This window comes from Quercus suber, unplaced genomic scaffold (assembly GCF_002906115.3).
Source record: "Quercus suber isolate HL8 unplaced genomic scaffold, Cork oak 2.0 scaffold_301, whole genome shotgun sequence".
NCBI lineage: Eukaryota > Viridiplantae > Streptophyta > Magnoliopsida > Fagales > Fagaceae > Quercus > Quercus suber.
Window position 1 is genome coordinate 108,777 of NW_027069757.1, and position 13,017 is coordinate 121,793.

The 13,017-nt window shown below is 32.0% G+C and overlaps 1 long non-coding RNA gene across 2 annotated transcripts; it reads right to left on the reverse strand.

The window, feature by feature from the left end:
- Positions 1–1,554: 1,554 nt before the first annotated feature.
- LOC136071312 (uncharacterized) lies at positions 1,555–5,135 on the reverse strand. 2 transcript variants are annotated; one of them, XR_010632585.1, is made up of 2 exons: positions 4,328–5,135; positions 1,555–3,033 (listed from the first exon to the last, which is right to left on the reverse strand). It is a non-coding gene; the product is annotated as an uncharacterized LOC136071312 (long non-coding RNA). The 2 variants fall into 2 exon arrangements; XR_010632584.1 differs by having other exon boundaries at positions 1,555–3,042.
- Positions 5,136–13,017: the final 7,882 nt, after the last annotated feature.

Below are 13,017 nucleotides of genomic sequence, written 5' to 3' on the forward strand. Positions count from 1 at the left end.
CACTTAATGGTGAATTGGTGATTGTGTTGTATTTCTATTAATTCATAATTTTTTTTTTTGTGTGAAAAAAATGCTAAAGTACTGCAAATTTTACTTAAAAATTGATGTCAAAATTTCAAGAAAAAAAAATGAATATTGATTTACTTATTGTGATCCGATATATCAATTTATAAGACTTACATGATAAATTTTGTTTTTTAAAAAAAGGTGCAAGTTGCACACTCTTTAAAAAAAAAAAAAAAAAAATGCTTTACTGGCACTGGCGCCATTTTAATTTGGGGGCCTTTCTATACTAGGGGGCTTAGGCCATGGCCTAGGCATAGGGGCCGGCCCTGTGTTTTTGTATCATACGTGCCCATCCAGGGTGTTCTAAATTCCTGCAAAAGTTTATAATTTGTGTCAAATATTCCTTTTTCTTGGTTAAGAGAAAACAGTGGGCCTAAAAGAACGTCTATTGACTATTGAGTATTGAGCTCTTTGACCAGCTTCTTCAAACAGATTCTACTTGTAAATAATTACACATATGTGCCAAATCATTGACAAAACTGTTTGGGTTTGATTGGGATGAACGGTTAAGCTGGTGTTGTGCTATTTGGGAGAACAGTGAACGGTGAAGATGGGTTGGGCAGTTGTGCTATTTGGATTTGCTTCAGGAGAATTGTGATCGGCTATTTGTGTGAAGTGTGAACTATGAATGGTGAATATTTGGATCAGAACAAAGAAAGAATATTTAAATAGACTTATAGAGGGAGATGTAAGGGACAAGATTGAAAATAAAAAAATTAATCTAATCAATATTAATCGATGCTTAGTTTTACCAAATTGACTTTGTGAAAAATCATGGTTAATTAGCTGACAAAGTTTCTTTTGTAGATAATGCCTTCAAATTTGATCTCTTACGTTAGGATGAATTAGGATGACAATCAGAAACTTTTCTTCTTAAATAAGGATTCATGGAAAGATTTGCAAAATTCACTTCGATACAAATTCGTTTAGGATTTGATCCAAACTCATAGTTATGATCAAGATTCTCCATAATTTCAATTAACTACAAATATATGTCATATCATTAAAATAAAGAAAAATAATTATCAATTTATGGTTAAGGATTGTCAAACCATGTGATCAATCTAAATACAAACAATTTAAATATATAATTTGGTTCTTCAAAATAAATTTAAAAAATAAATCAATATAGAAATATTAAGAATATGGCAATATACATGTGAAGATTTGCACGTAACTCAATGGCATGAATGCTTTTAAAAACTTAGCAGAAACTCGAGGTTTGAGACTGAAAAAGGCTGGTACCAAAAGAAAAAGAAATTGACGGGAGGCTGTCACGCCACAAACTTGATACTCGGATTTGTGATCATGATCGGCATGTTAATATCAAGTTTAAACGTGATATTAACAAGAACCAACTTAACTTTTTCAAAACTTTTAAAAAACTTCCCTCTTTCTTTTCATTCATGTTTCTTTACCTAAATGATATAATTTTTCACTTGATATTCAAAGCATCTACATCGTACTCAAAATATAACATAATACACCAGTTATTCAATTTCCACACTTTCGCATAATAAATCTCTTAATAATTTAAGATACACAACTTTCATTAGATCCTAAAATACACAAAACTACAAAGCTAAAACATCAAATTGCTAATTTGAGATCTATACTTTTAAAACTAAAACTAACTCATTTCAAAATTCGACTAAGGCTCTCTCTGCTCCAAAATAAAACCTGTTGACTGAAAGAGTAGAAGGGGTGAGCTACATAATTCAGTAAAGGTAAGATATATAAAAATTTAATAAGGATGCATGTAGATCAATTCATTTCATTTTATCAACGTTCAGATAGGAAAACATCTTTTCTTGCATAGTATTTTATACTATTTATAATAATAACTTATACGCTCTTCGTAGGAAAATAATTGTTCTCCATTTTCTTACCAGAATAATTTTACCAAAACCTTTCAAATTGAATTTCTTTCATTTCTTACAAAGTCACCATATATATATATATATATATTTTCATTACAAAATAATTATTTTAACGTAAATCAGATAATCGGTAACTTTGTCTTAAATTGAAAACATCTTACAGAATAATAAAACTTTCCTTCATAAACTTTTTCTTGTAAAATATTATAACTTTCATAATTATAAAACTTAACATTTCATAAAGAAAAACAGATATCTGATAACTTCTTAACATAAACTTGTACTTTCATTAGAAACTTTATTTTTATAGCACAGCAGAACTTCAAAAACTTTTATATTTAATGAACAGCTTTCTTTTCATCAGAAACTTCTTATTTTCACGAGAGCTTTTAACTTTTCACAATGCATTGAAACAAAATCATTCTCTCATGCTTAATAAACATAATAATAAAGCTGTTCATAAATAATTTATTGATTAGTCCATATTTGATAAATCTGTACTTATTTGGGAGGCTTCTAGCACCACAGTGCTAGGCATCCAGCATTCCTCACAATGCCAGGTATTCTCGGGATCACATCATAATACATATCTTCAACCATGGGGGTAGGTTGACTTCCTCCACAAGTTGGCCGTAACCAACAAGGGCGGGTACAGCAGAGCCAATCCCACTTTAATGGCCAATTAGATAACATTTTCCATGAAAAGTCAGTAATTAACCTATATTGGCAGAGTTCAGATCACTAGAGAACATAACCCGAAAACATTTCATAATTATACATCATATTGAAATTCACAGTTTGCATAACATTTCATAATAAAAGCATTTTCATTGTTTTCTTTGAACATCATGTTCGTGGAATTAATAATAGCATCAATATGCTTAAATCATATATATAAGGTTTTGAGAACTCATGAACATACCTTTGTCTAAAATATGCTTATATGTTATATCTCTAATAAAAAACCTTTTAATGCATAATATATTTTAAAATAATCTCATGACTTACCAAATGCTCATATAACTTATCACTTACCTGAAAGCAGAGGAACCGAGAGCCTAAAGTTGAAGGACCTTAGACTTGGGTACTGGTAACACTTAAACCAAAATCAAAGCTTATTACTATCCATAATTTTCTAATCATAAACTTACACATTCATCTCAAAGCCTATCTCTTATAATCAAGAAAATCCTAATCCCAGTTCAAAGAGGTTCCCACAAACATATAATGCACACATCAACAAATGATGTACCAAACTAAGGAAAAATCAACATTCTCATATTAATATCACATCTCTAGAAGAGCCAACTTCATTTCAAACGGTGCTTTAAAATTAAGGCAATAATGCATGCATAAACATAAACTCTTTTAAGCATGGTCATATAACCATATACACTTATAAGGTAGCATATAGCACGTTGAGCAAAACAGCAACATGAAAAATGGTTTAGAACCCCTCTTTTAGAGTACTAAATCTTGAACCAAGTCATACAAAATTTAGTTATGATCCAGACATACCAAATGATAAGCTTAATAAGTTATAGCTCAAATCATTCAACCTAACTTTAGAATTAAATCCTCAAAGTTAGGCATGTCCCCTATTGTTCACTGTTTGTCCTCGCAACATATACTTAACTTATAAAATACAAATGAGCTATCAATTCACATCCAATCATCATTCAATTTTACAGGGTAACTCTTCCAGATGTCTCGTAAATACCATATCAATTTCGGAGTCAAAGTATAAAATCATAATTTACTAAAAGTCATACAATACAGCATACCCAAATCTGTCCTGACAGGATTTCATGCAATTTAAAAATTAAACAATTATTTTTATATTGATTCAAATGCTGTGATATCAATTCCATTACAACCATATGTGTCTTATATTTCATAGGAAATAACCCTAGCATCCAAATTCACTGTATACAATTTAATACTTAATTTATCATGCATAAACACATAATCTATCACAGTGACAGCTTTGCAACATTTTCTTGTAAATTCACAAAAAATTATCAAACGATGGTATTTTCAAATAGGGATTTTTATACACTCATTAGACATGTTATAAAACACTTATATACAGTCATTTAACCATTTAGAGCAAAATTAAATACCACACAAATTTCAGCAGTAACATCAAAACTACTCATTTTAACTTTTTCTTACTTCCTTAATCATATAAAATCATTAATTAGTAAAAACCCTAATCTACCTTCAACAAATCACCAACACAATTTCAAAACTTCTTAAAACACTATATATATATATATATAGACTTACAAGTTTCCTAATTTCACAAACCACAAATACCAATACTAAAGATTCCATGAAGAAATCATGTATTATAAAATGAGAGTAGCTAGAACCCTTACCAAGTTTATGGTTCTAAGAAGAAATAGAATCACTCTTGCATGGAAGGATTTCCCCTTTCCTAGTGGCTGGACCCGAAAGTATGAGAGGTAGAGAGCTTGAGAGGGTTTTCTTGTTTCTTTGAGAGAATATGAAGAAGAAATGAGATGGAGCTTTAACTTTCTTTTGGTGTGTGAACCCGTGGACTTGAGAGGAGACTCAAGAGAGCAGAGTAAAGTAAGGTGCAAATTTCTGATTTGCATGGACCCGTGGGAAATGGAGAGGTAAAGAGATTCTTGGAAGTTCTAGTTTATAACCAAAAGTCAAAGAAGCAATGAGGTGGAACTTGGTGATTGCATGGCCAAGTCTTGGTCTTTGGGGTTTGTCATCATGCATGAGACTTTGGCATTATGTGTATTGAATTTCCATTGGTTGCATGAGTGGGTGGAATTTCCACTATAACAACTCATGCATCACGCCTAGTTAAAACACCAACAATGTATCTAATAACTTAAACCACTTAATATAATTTTGCACATACTAAGTATATATTTATAATACAAATAATCATTTCAATTATTTATAATCTTTACAATTCTTATTTAATGGCATTATATAATAATATGCTTATGAAATACTCTTCTATTAATTATAAAAAGAAAAAGAAAGTGGCTTAAAATAATAATTAACTATTAAAACACATAGTTTAATTATAAAGTTAGGTCGGGGTGTTACAGAGGCGCTACAATAAGTGCTTATTAAAACTTAAAAGTGATTTGTTTATTTATATATATGGATTCTATTAATGGATGTTCTTAGAGCAATTATTTTTTTTTTATAGAGAGTTTTAATCTATAACATTTGCTTCTGATGATAACACTTTATCTTTAGATCAAGACACTAATTAGTTTTTGGCGTAGTTAGAGATTGAACCCCATATTTTTTATTTAACCATAAGAGACTTTATCAGTTTAGATAACTGAAACCCACTTCTTAGAGCAATTGTTAATATACCATTTTAGAAAAGTTTTAACATCACTTTTATGAAAAATATTAAAAACTATCAAAATAATTAATTTTTTTTCCTATAAAAAAATTTCTTAAAATAGTTCTTATACCAATGTCTTTAGAACATTAGTTAATATTTCTATATATATATATATATATATTTAGAATTTTATTTGGCAAATTTGCTTAAAATGTATTTTTCAGGAGGAAAAGTTTAAGACCACAACATTTTTCATAACTTCCTGCTACAATTGTGATACGGCAGAGTTTGATAGGTGAAAATAAAATGATAAATTCTTGTGAAAGTGATAGTTAACCGCTCAAAATCTTTCATGGCAGAGTTTATGGCAAAAAATCAGAGCTCTCCCTTCTTCTTCATTTCACTCTCTCTCTCTCTCTCCCTTTCCCTCTCTTCATCTAAAGAGTACAGCTGATCAACCATCCACCCACCACCACCATTACAACACATAATAATCCAACCAAAAAATCAATGGAAAATCAAACCAAAAATCAACAGAAAATTGAACATAAAATCAATAAAAAATAAAACCAAAACTCATGCCGAAGCTGTTGTTGCTGCTGCCATGGAAGCTTGGGTGGAGTGTTCGCTGCTACCATGAGAGTGTGAAGATTTGAACCACTGTTTGTGGCAGTGTTGCAGCTGATCTTTATTGCCACCAGTGATGGCGAAGGCTTTGGGGCTCTCGGCCCTAAACAGAGCCCAAGGTGAGCTCTGGCGAGAAGGTGGGTCATGGAGAAGAGAGAGTGTTGTTCCGAAAAATGAGAAAAATAGAGAAAAAGAGAGACTGTGCGATGGCAATTTTTATATGTTGTACCCGGCATATATGCCGGGTACCTCACAGGGAGGGAGGCCCCACAGTGTGTGGGACCCGCCTCCCTGTGAGGTACCCTGCATATATGCTGGATACAGCATATAACACCTCGTGCGATGGATATTGTGGGTAGTAGGCAATAGGTAGTGGGTAGGTGGGTAAGTTAAATAATAAAATAATAATAATAAATGTTTATTTAAAGAAATGTACCCGGCATATATGCCGGATACAGCATATAACACCTCGTGCAATGGATATTGTGGGTAGTAGGCAATAGGTAGTGGGTAGGTGGGTAAGTTAAATAATAAAATAATAATAATAAATGTTTATTTAAAGAAAATGTAGCGTATAATAGATGATTTGATGTGGGTGTTTTTGTAAATTATTTGTGTAAAATAAAAAAATAAAAAAATAAATTTTTAGTGTAAAATAAACAATTTTTTTTAAATAAACTGATACAGATGCTCTGATGCAGATGCTCTTATACCTCTACTTGTCATAGTCCTATTCCGCAAAGCAGTGGTAGAGAAGTGGGTTTTTATACATGTTTTACTTTTATCATTACTAAATGGGACCATTATCTTAATATAAGAATTGACGTAGAAGTGTAAGTTAAAAAACTAAATAAGAAAAAAAAGTTGTCGGGGAAATTGGAATTGTTTACATGTGACAAGCTACTGTACAATAAATAGAGACGTTGTTTGTCCTTTGTAGGTGGTGGGCAAATAAGACCTATGTATTTGTACAATATAATAGTATTACTTGAGGACTTTTTGGGAGTTGGGGTTGGGGTTTGGGGGCACTTGCCCTTTCGCCCCTCTGAAAGGGTATATTGTACAAATAGTTAATTAATGTATAAACTTTCAAGATTCTCAAAAATAAAATAAAATAAAATAAAGTTACAGATTAAAAAATTAAAAAGACAATTTTAAAGCCATGTTTGGGTATCAAAAAAAAGAAAAAAAAGAAAAAAGGGCCATGTTTGTGCTTTGTAGAAGCTCGAGGTTAAGGCATATCCACCGACATAAACCTACCAATCCAATGAAATAATAATGCGCAAAGTCATACCACCAACCCAATTAATCAGATAAGATGTAAAATGAAAATCACGACTATAGATTTTTATTTTTATTTTTATTTTTTGAGGCGGCGGGTAGAGAAAATTATTACTGTCCACTCAAAAAAAAAAAAAAAATGTAAACTGTGCTACATGAAAGCAGCAGCTATAAAAATTAATGTAGACCAAATAACTTAGAAAATCTGAGTTCCAACTTCCAAGACTATAGCTCCCATTGGTTTGATGAAAAAAATTTATATGAAATTTTTTTTTTCATGTTTTTCTGTATTTTGTGGTATTAGGAAAAAAAAAAAAAAAAGACAATAAATCAAAGGAAAACTTTTAAATTTTCCTTATTTAGTTTAACATAAGATAAAAGTGTTGACGTCAAGCTAAATACGAGAAATCAAAATATAGTTTTCCAATTTACTTTAAGGTCACTACCAAATACAGAAAAATAAGATACCCGCTCACTGCCAAAAAATACTTTATTTTATGTTCATGTTCATATCATGTCAAACAAAGCTAAAATCAATTAAGAATGTGCTTAAGATTAGAAGCAATGGTGCATGCATGTATATAAGATCCTTAGGCTCCAATAAGCACAGCATAGACATACAAGTACAGTCATATACACTCATAAGGCAACATACATGTAACACAGTGAACAAAACAGCTACATAAAAACATCAGTAGAATGGTTTAGAACCTCTCATTCAAGTACTAAATCATGAAACCGGGGAATAAAATTTACCTATGATCTATTCATAATTAATGATGAAAATACTAATTTACAGCTCAAATCATTCATCCTATATAACTTAGAATTAAATCTTCAAAGTTATATATGTCACTTACATCGTTCACTGCTTATTTCAGTAGCATATACTTCATTTATAAAATACAAATGGGCTATCAATTCACATCCAATTTTCATGCCAATTTACAAAGTCACTCCTATAGATGTCTAGTAAATTCCATATCATTTTCATAGCCAAAGCATAAAACCAACCATGATTAATTTATTAAAAATCATACAAGCTAACACACTCAAATCTACCCTAATAAAATTCCATTCAACTTAGAAATTACACCATCATTTTTATATTCATCCAATTGCTGTGAAACCAATTCCATTACAACCATATATGTCTTAGAATTCTTAAGAACTGCCCCTATTATCCAAATTCATAGAATATGATTTAATCCAACTTTTTCATGTTGTAAACATATAATTTGTCACAGTGGCAGTTTTAACACCTTTACTCATAAAATCATAAAATGATTGCAAATTGTATAATTATCATATGAGGATTTTTATTCTCCCATTAAACATGTTAGAAAACACTTATATATATAGTAATTTCACCATTTATAACAAAAAGAAATTAAACAAAAATCCCAGCGATAAATCAATTTGTACTCACCCTAGCTTTTTCTTAATCACATACAATAATTAATTAGTAAAAGCCTTAATCTACCTTCAACAAATCACCAAAACACCTTTAAAGCTTTCTTAAAACACTATATATATATGTATATATGTTCACAATTTCCTAATTTTACAAACCCCAAATACCATTACTAAAATTTCATGAAGAAATCATGGATTCTTAGGTGAGAGTAGCTATAACTCTTACCTGGCTATTGGTTCTTGAGGGGAAGTGGAGCTAGAATCATTAGCATGAAATAATGATTGAAAACTTGTGAAGAAATTAAGGGATTTTCCCCTTCTAATTGCTGGACCTGAGAGTGGAGATGGAGAGAGAGCTTAGAGTGAGTTTTGTGTTTCTAGTTTCTTTGGATCAAACCAAATGAGATGAGAATTGTGGTTTGCATGGCTGGCTAGGGATTAGTAGGGTGGGGTTAGGGGGTGGTTGTTAGTGGTAATGCCACATGTACCACATGCATAGTAAGGAGGACAAGTCTCCTCTCAAGGATTGGTCCAAGTGTCTTGATCTTATTAGTCATTGTGTGTAGGAAGTTACTAAAATGCCCTTGCCTTAAGTACCTAATTTAATCACCAACTATACATCTGATAACTTAACCACTTGATATAATAACATATATTGCTTTGTACGTACTTGTATATGCTTTGTACATATACTAAGCATATAATCATAATATACAATTAGTTATTTATAATATTTACAACTTTTATGCAATGGAATTATAAAATAATATACTTATTAAATACTCTTTTATTAATTATAGAAAATAAATGGCTTAAAATAATAATTAACCATAAAGTTTGGTTTTTCAATATCTAATCGGCATTTCTATTTAAAAAATTATTCACCAAATTTGGCCACTAAAGTTAAAAGGGTGAGTTTAAGGCCTATAAGTATGTCTTCTATTCATCAATCGTACATCCCTGAAAACGAGAAAAATGAGCAATCAAAAGGGTAATGTTGTTGTGCTCACTTATCCTGCCCAGGGCCACATAAACCCACTCCTCCAGTTTGCCAAATGTTTGGCCTCCAAAGGCCTCAAGGCCACTCCAGCCACCACCCATTACGATGTCTAGTCCATTCAAGCTACCACTGTAGGTGTTGAGCCTATCTCAGATGGTTGCCTGTGATGAAGGTGAGTTTAAGCAAGCTCCTAGTACAGAAGCCCACTTAGAGTCATTTAAATCAGTTAGTTTAAAAACTTTATCAGAGCTCATATCAAAGTTCAAAGACTCGACCTCACCAGTAAACTGTGTTGTGTATGACTCTTTGCTCCCATGGGCTCTTGATGTGGCCAGGAAATCTGGCATTTATGGAGCAGTATTCTTGACAAACTCAACTTCTCTATGCTCTATGTACTTGCATATCGATCATGGTCGCCTGACTTTGCCAGTGAAGCAAGAAACTGAGCTTGTGTTGCCTGGACTACTTTCACTTGCACTTTCTGAGTTGCCTAGTTTTCTTGCGCAGCCTGCAAGAAATTCTGCTTATTTAGCTGTGACGATGGAAAATTTCGGCTGTTTGGAAAAAAAATGACTGTGTGTTCTGCAACAGTGCTGAAGAGTTGGAAAGTGAGTTAACTTCTTTATATTTCAGCCACAAAGTTTTATGTTTAACTAGACTACTCCCAATTGTAGGGTTTTTTTTTTTTTTTGGCCATAGGTAGTTTTCTATTGTTGAGAATAGATGCTAGTCATGTCAGGACTCTTGCCTTCGGTGATTTATAAGTTGTAAATTTTGTTGTTGATGTTTGTTGGCTTTATTTCGTGTTAATTTTTTTTTTTTTTTTTTTTTTTTTGGCCATAGGTAGTTTTCTATTGTTGAGAATAGATGCTAGTCATGTCAGGACTCTTGCCTTCGGTGATTTATAAGTTGTAAATTTTGTTGTTGATGTTTGTTGGCTTTATTTCGTGTTAATTTTTTTTTTCTTAATTATATGCTTATTTATTTTATGTATTCTGTGGATTTTATTGTAATTGGGATAAACTTTAAAATCCATGAAGAGTAGCTGGACGGTGCAACTCATGAGATGACTTGCAAGATCAGACATCCCACTTGTGGACATGTAGACTACATGTGTTGATTCAAATTTCTGTTAGAGCAGATTAACTCGCGAGACAGCTAGCGAGACAAACTTTTCTGCGAGTGGCTTGGTATCAGAGAAAAATAAGTTATTTTACATCACCTATACCTTTCTTTACCCACTATATTAGACTCTCATTTTTCAGAAATTTAACCCTAGACACCCACATGAGAGTTGAGTGAATTGAACCTTAATTTTATTGAGAAGACAAATACCATTGATTCTTTACACTCTTCCCTCTCACCATAGCCAGAATCTTGAGAGGAGATTATCCAAATCATAATCTTCACTATCCATTGAGTGTTGTGAGTGAATTGGTTGTTGGGAAACATTGGAGTATTCCATTTTTAGCCGGTAAAGCTTAAAGAAGCAACTAGGCTCAGTTTGGGGGATCTGGAAAGTTAATTGAAGACAACACTCTAATAAGTTTATTGGCAGTTGGAGCTTGTAAAACTTAAATATATTGGATTACTTAAGCTTGGAGAGTCTTTTGGCTCGGAGGACCGCATAGAGATTTTCAGGCTTGAAGTGAGTAATTTGTTGTTACTTTTAAAACTAATGCATATAAAACTTGAACGGTTTTAAACCCCTTAACAAACAACCAGATTGAGTAGCCTAATTAATTAGCCAAGTTGTTACTTAGTCAAACTAAACAATTCTAGGTTAAAACAATCAAACAATTATATCAAGAATATATAGCAGCGGAATAATAAATAATACAAGATATGATCACCCAGGAAAATCAAACCGGTAAAAAATCTGGGGAGGATTTTATCTACCGATCCTCAAGGCAAAACTGAATTCACTATGAAAGAATCGAAGTTCATACAAAAGGACTTACAAGCTCCCTGCTCGACTTTCTAGTGCTACCTACCAGCAGAACTTACTGACACGACCCCGTGCAAGCTCTGAATCCACGGACTCCTTCTTTCTTGAATTCTTCAATCAGCTACAAGCACCCACACTTGATATTCTTTAAGCTTCAATGGTAGCAACCTAGTTGATCATCAAGATGTTAAAGTAATCTCTATCTTGAAAACCCTAAGTTTTGTGTAAAGGAAAACTCTTCTAGATCTCACAAGAGATTTACACAAAACAGCAATGTATGAGCAACAATACAACTGGAGCAACTCTCAAAACATGACTAGGGTTTTGTCTTATATACTTAGGACAAAAACATAAAACCCTAAACGTTTTAATGAGTTAGGGCTGAGTTAGAAAATTTGCAGAAAACGCAATCTGGTCGACTTTCGATCGATCGAGTCTATTCTTCGATCGATCGAGCCAGACCGAAATGCCTCAATGCATCTACAGTCTCTCGATTCCAACTTTACAATAATTAATCAACTTTGAGCAAGCTTAAACAAAACTAAACATATTGTTTTGATCATGGTTTGCAAATATTACAAATTAGAGTTCTAAATACATAAATTCCTAAACCTTTAGAACCTAACAAAACTTTAGGTTGAAATTGATTCCATGTAATGGCAATTTGCAAGTATAATATAACTTACAAAATTTTTGGGGGAATAAAAAACAATTAATGCCAAATGTAATGCAATTTTTTTTTTTTTAAATTCCCATTATAAGTGCAAAATTCTTTGGAAACTTTCTAGTTGAATGAGTTTTCAAGCTTTTAATTTTTTGAAGAGTGGTGGTTGTTTTTGGGCATGTCAATGTATTATACCATTTTTCAAAATTTGCAACTAATTTTTTTTAATGGTACCAAGTGATCCATTTATAATACTTAATATAAAAGTCTAGATGATGACTTCATTCACATAGGTAAAATCATCTTATTATCAGTATCGTTGAATGCATCATACATAAGCATGAGTTACAATCTAGTTTAAATATATAATATGCCCAACTTAGTTCTCGCCTTAGGCCTCATAATACATAGGGCCAGCTTTGAATCTTAGTATTAAAAAAAAAAAAAAACAAAACAAAAGCAATGTGATGCAATCCTCAAGCTCCAAGTCACAGTGCAGCTTGATGAAGCATCTAAAACTTCTTCAATTGCTTCACATCTTCGATGGGTGAACCAATTCAAGCTTGTGTATCACACCATATTTGCTTCCAAAAATCCATATTGCTCAACATTGTTTTGGTCTTTTTCCATTTGGCTTTAACTTTTTTTTTTTTTTTTTGGTATTCCATTTGGGTTTAACTACTAACTAGCGTGTAACCCACGCAATGCGTGGTATGTGTATCATATTTTATTTATTTATTCATGTCAAAATATGTAAAATTTCTTAAGTCATAGGATTAGGTAAAATTT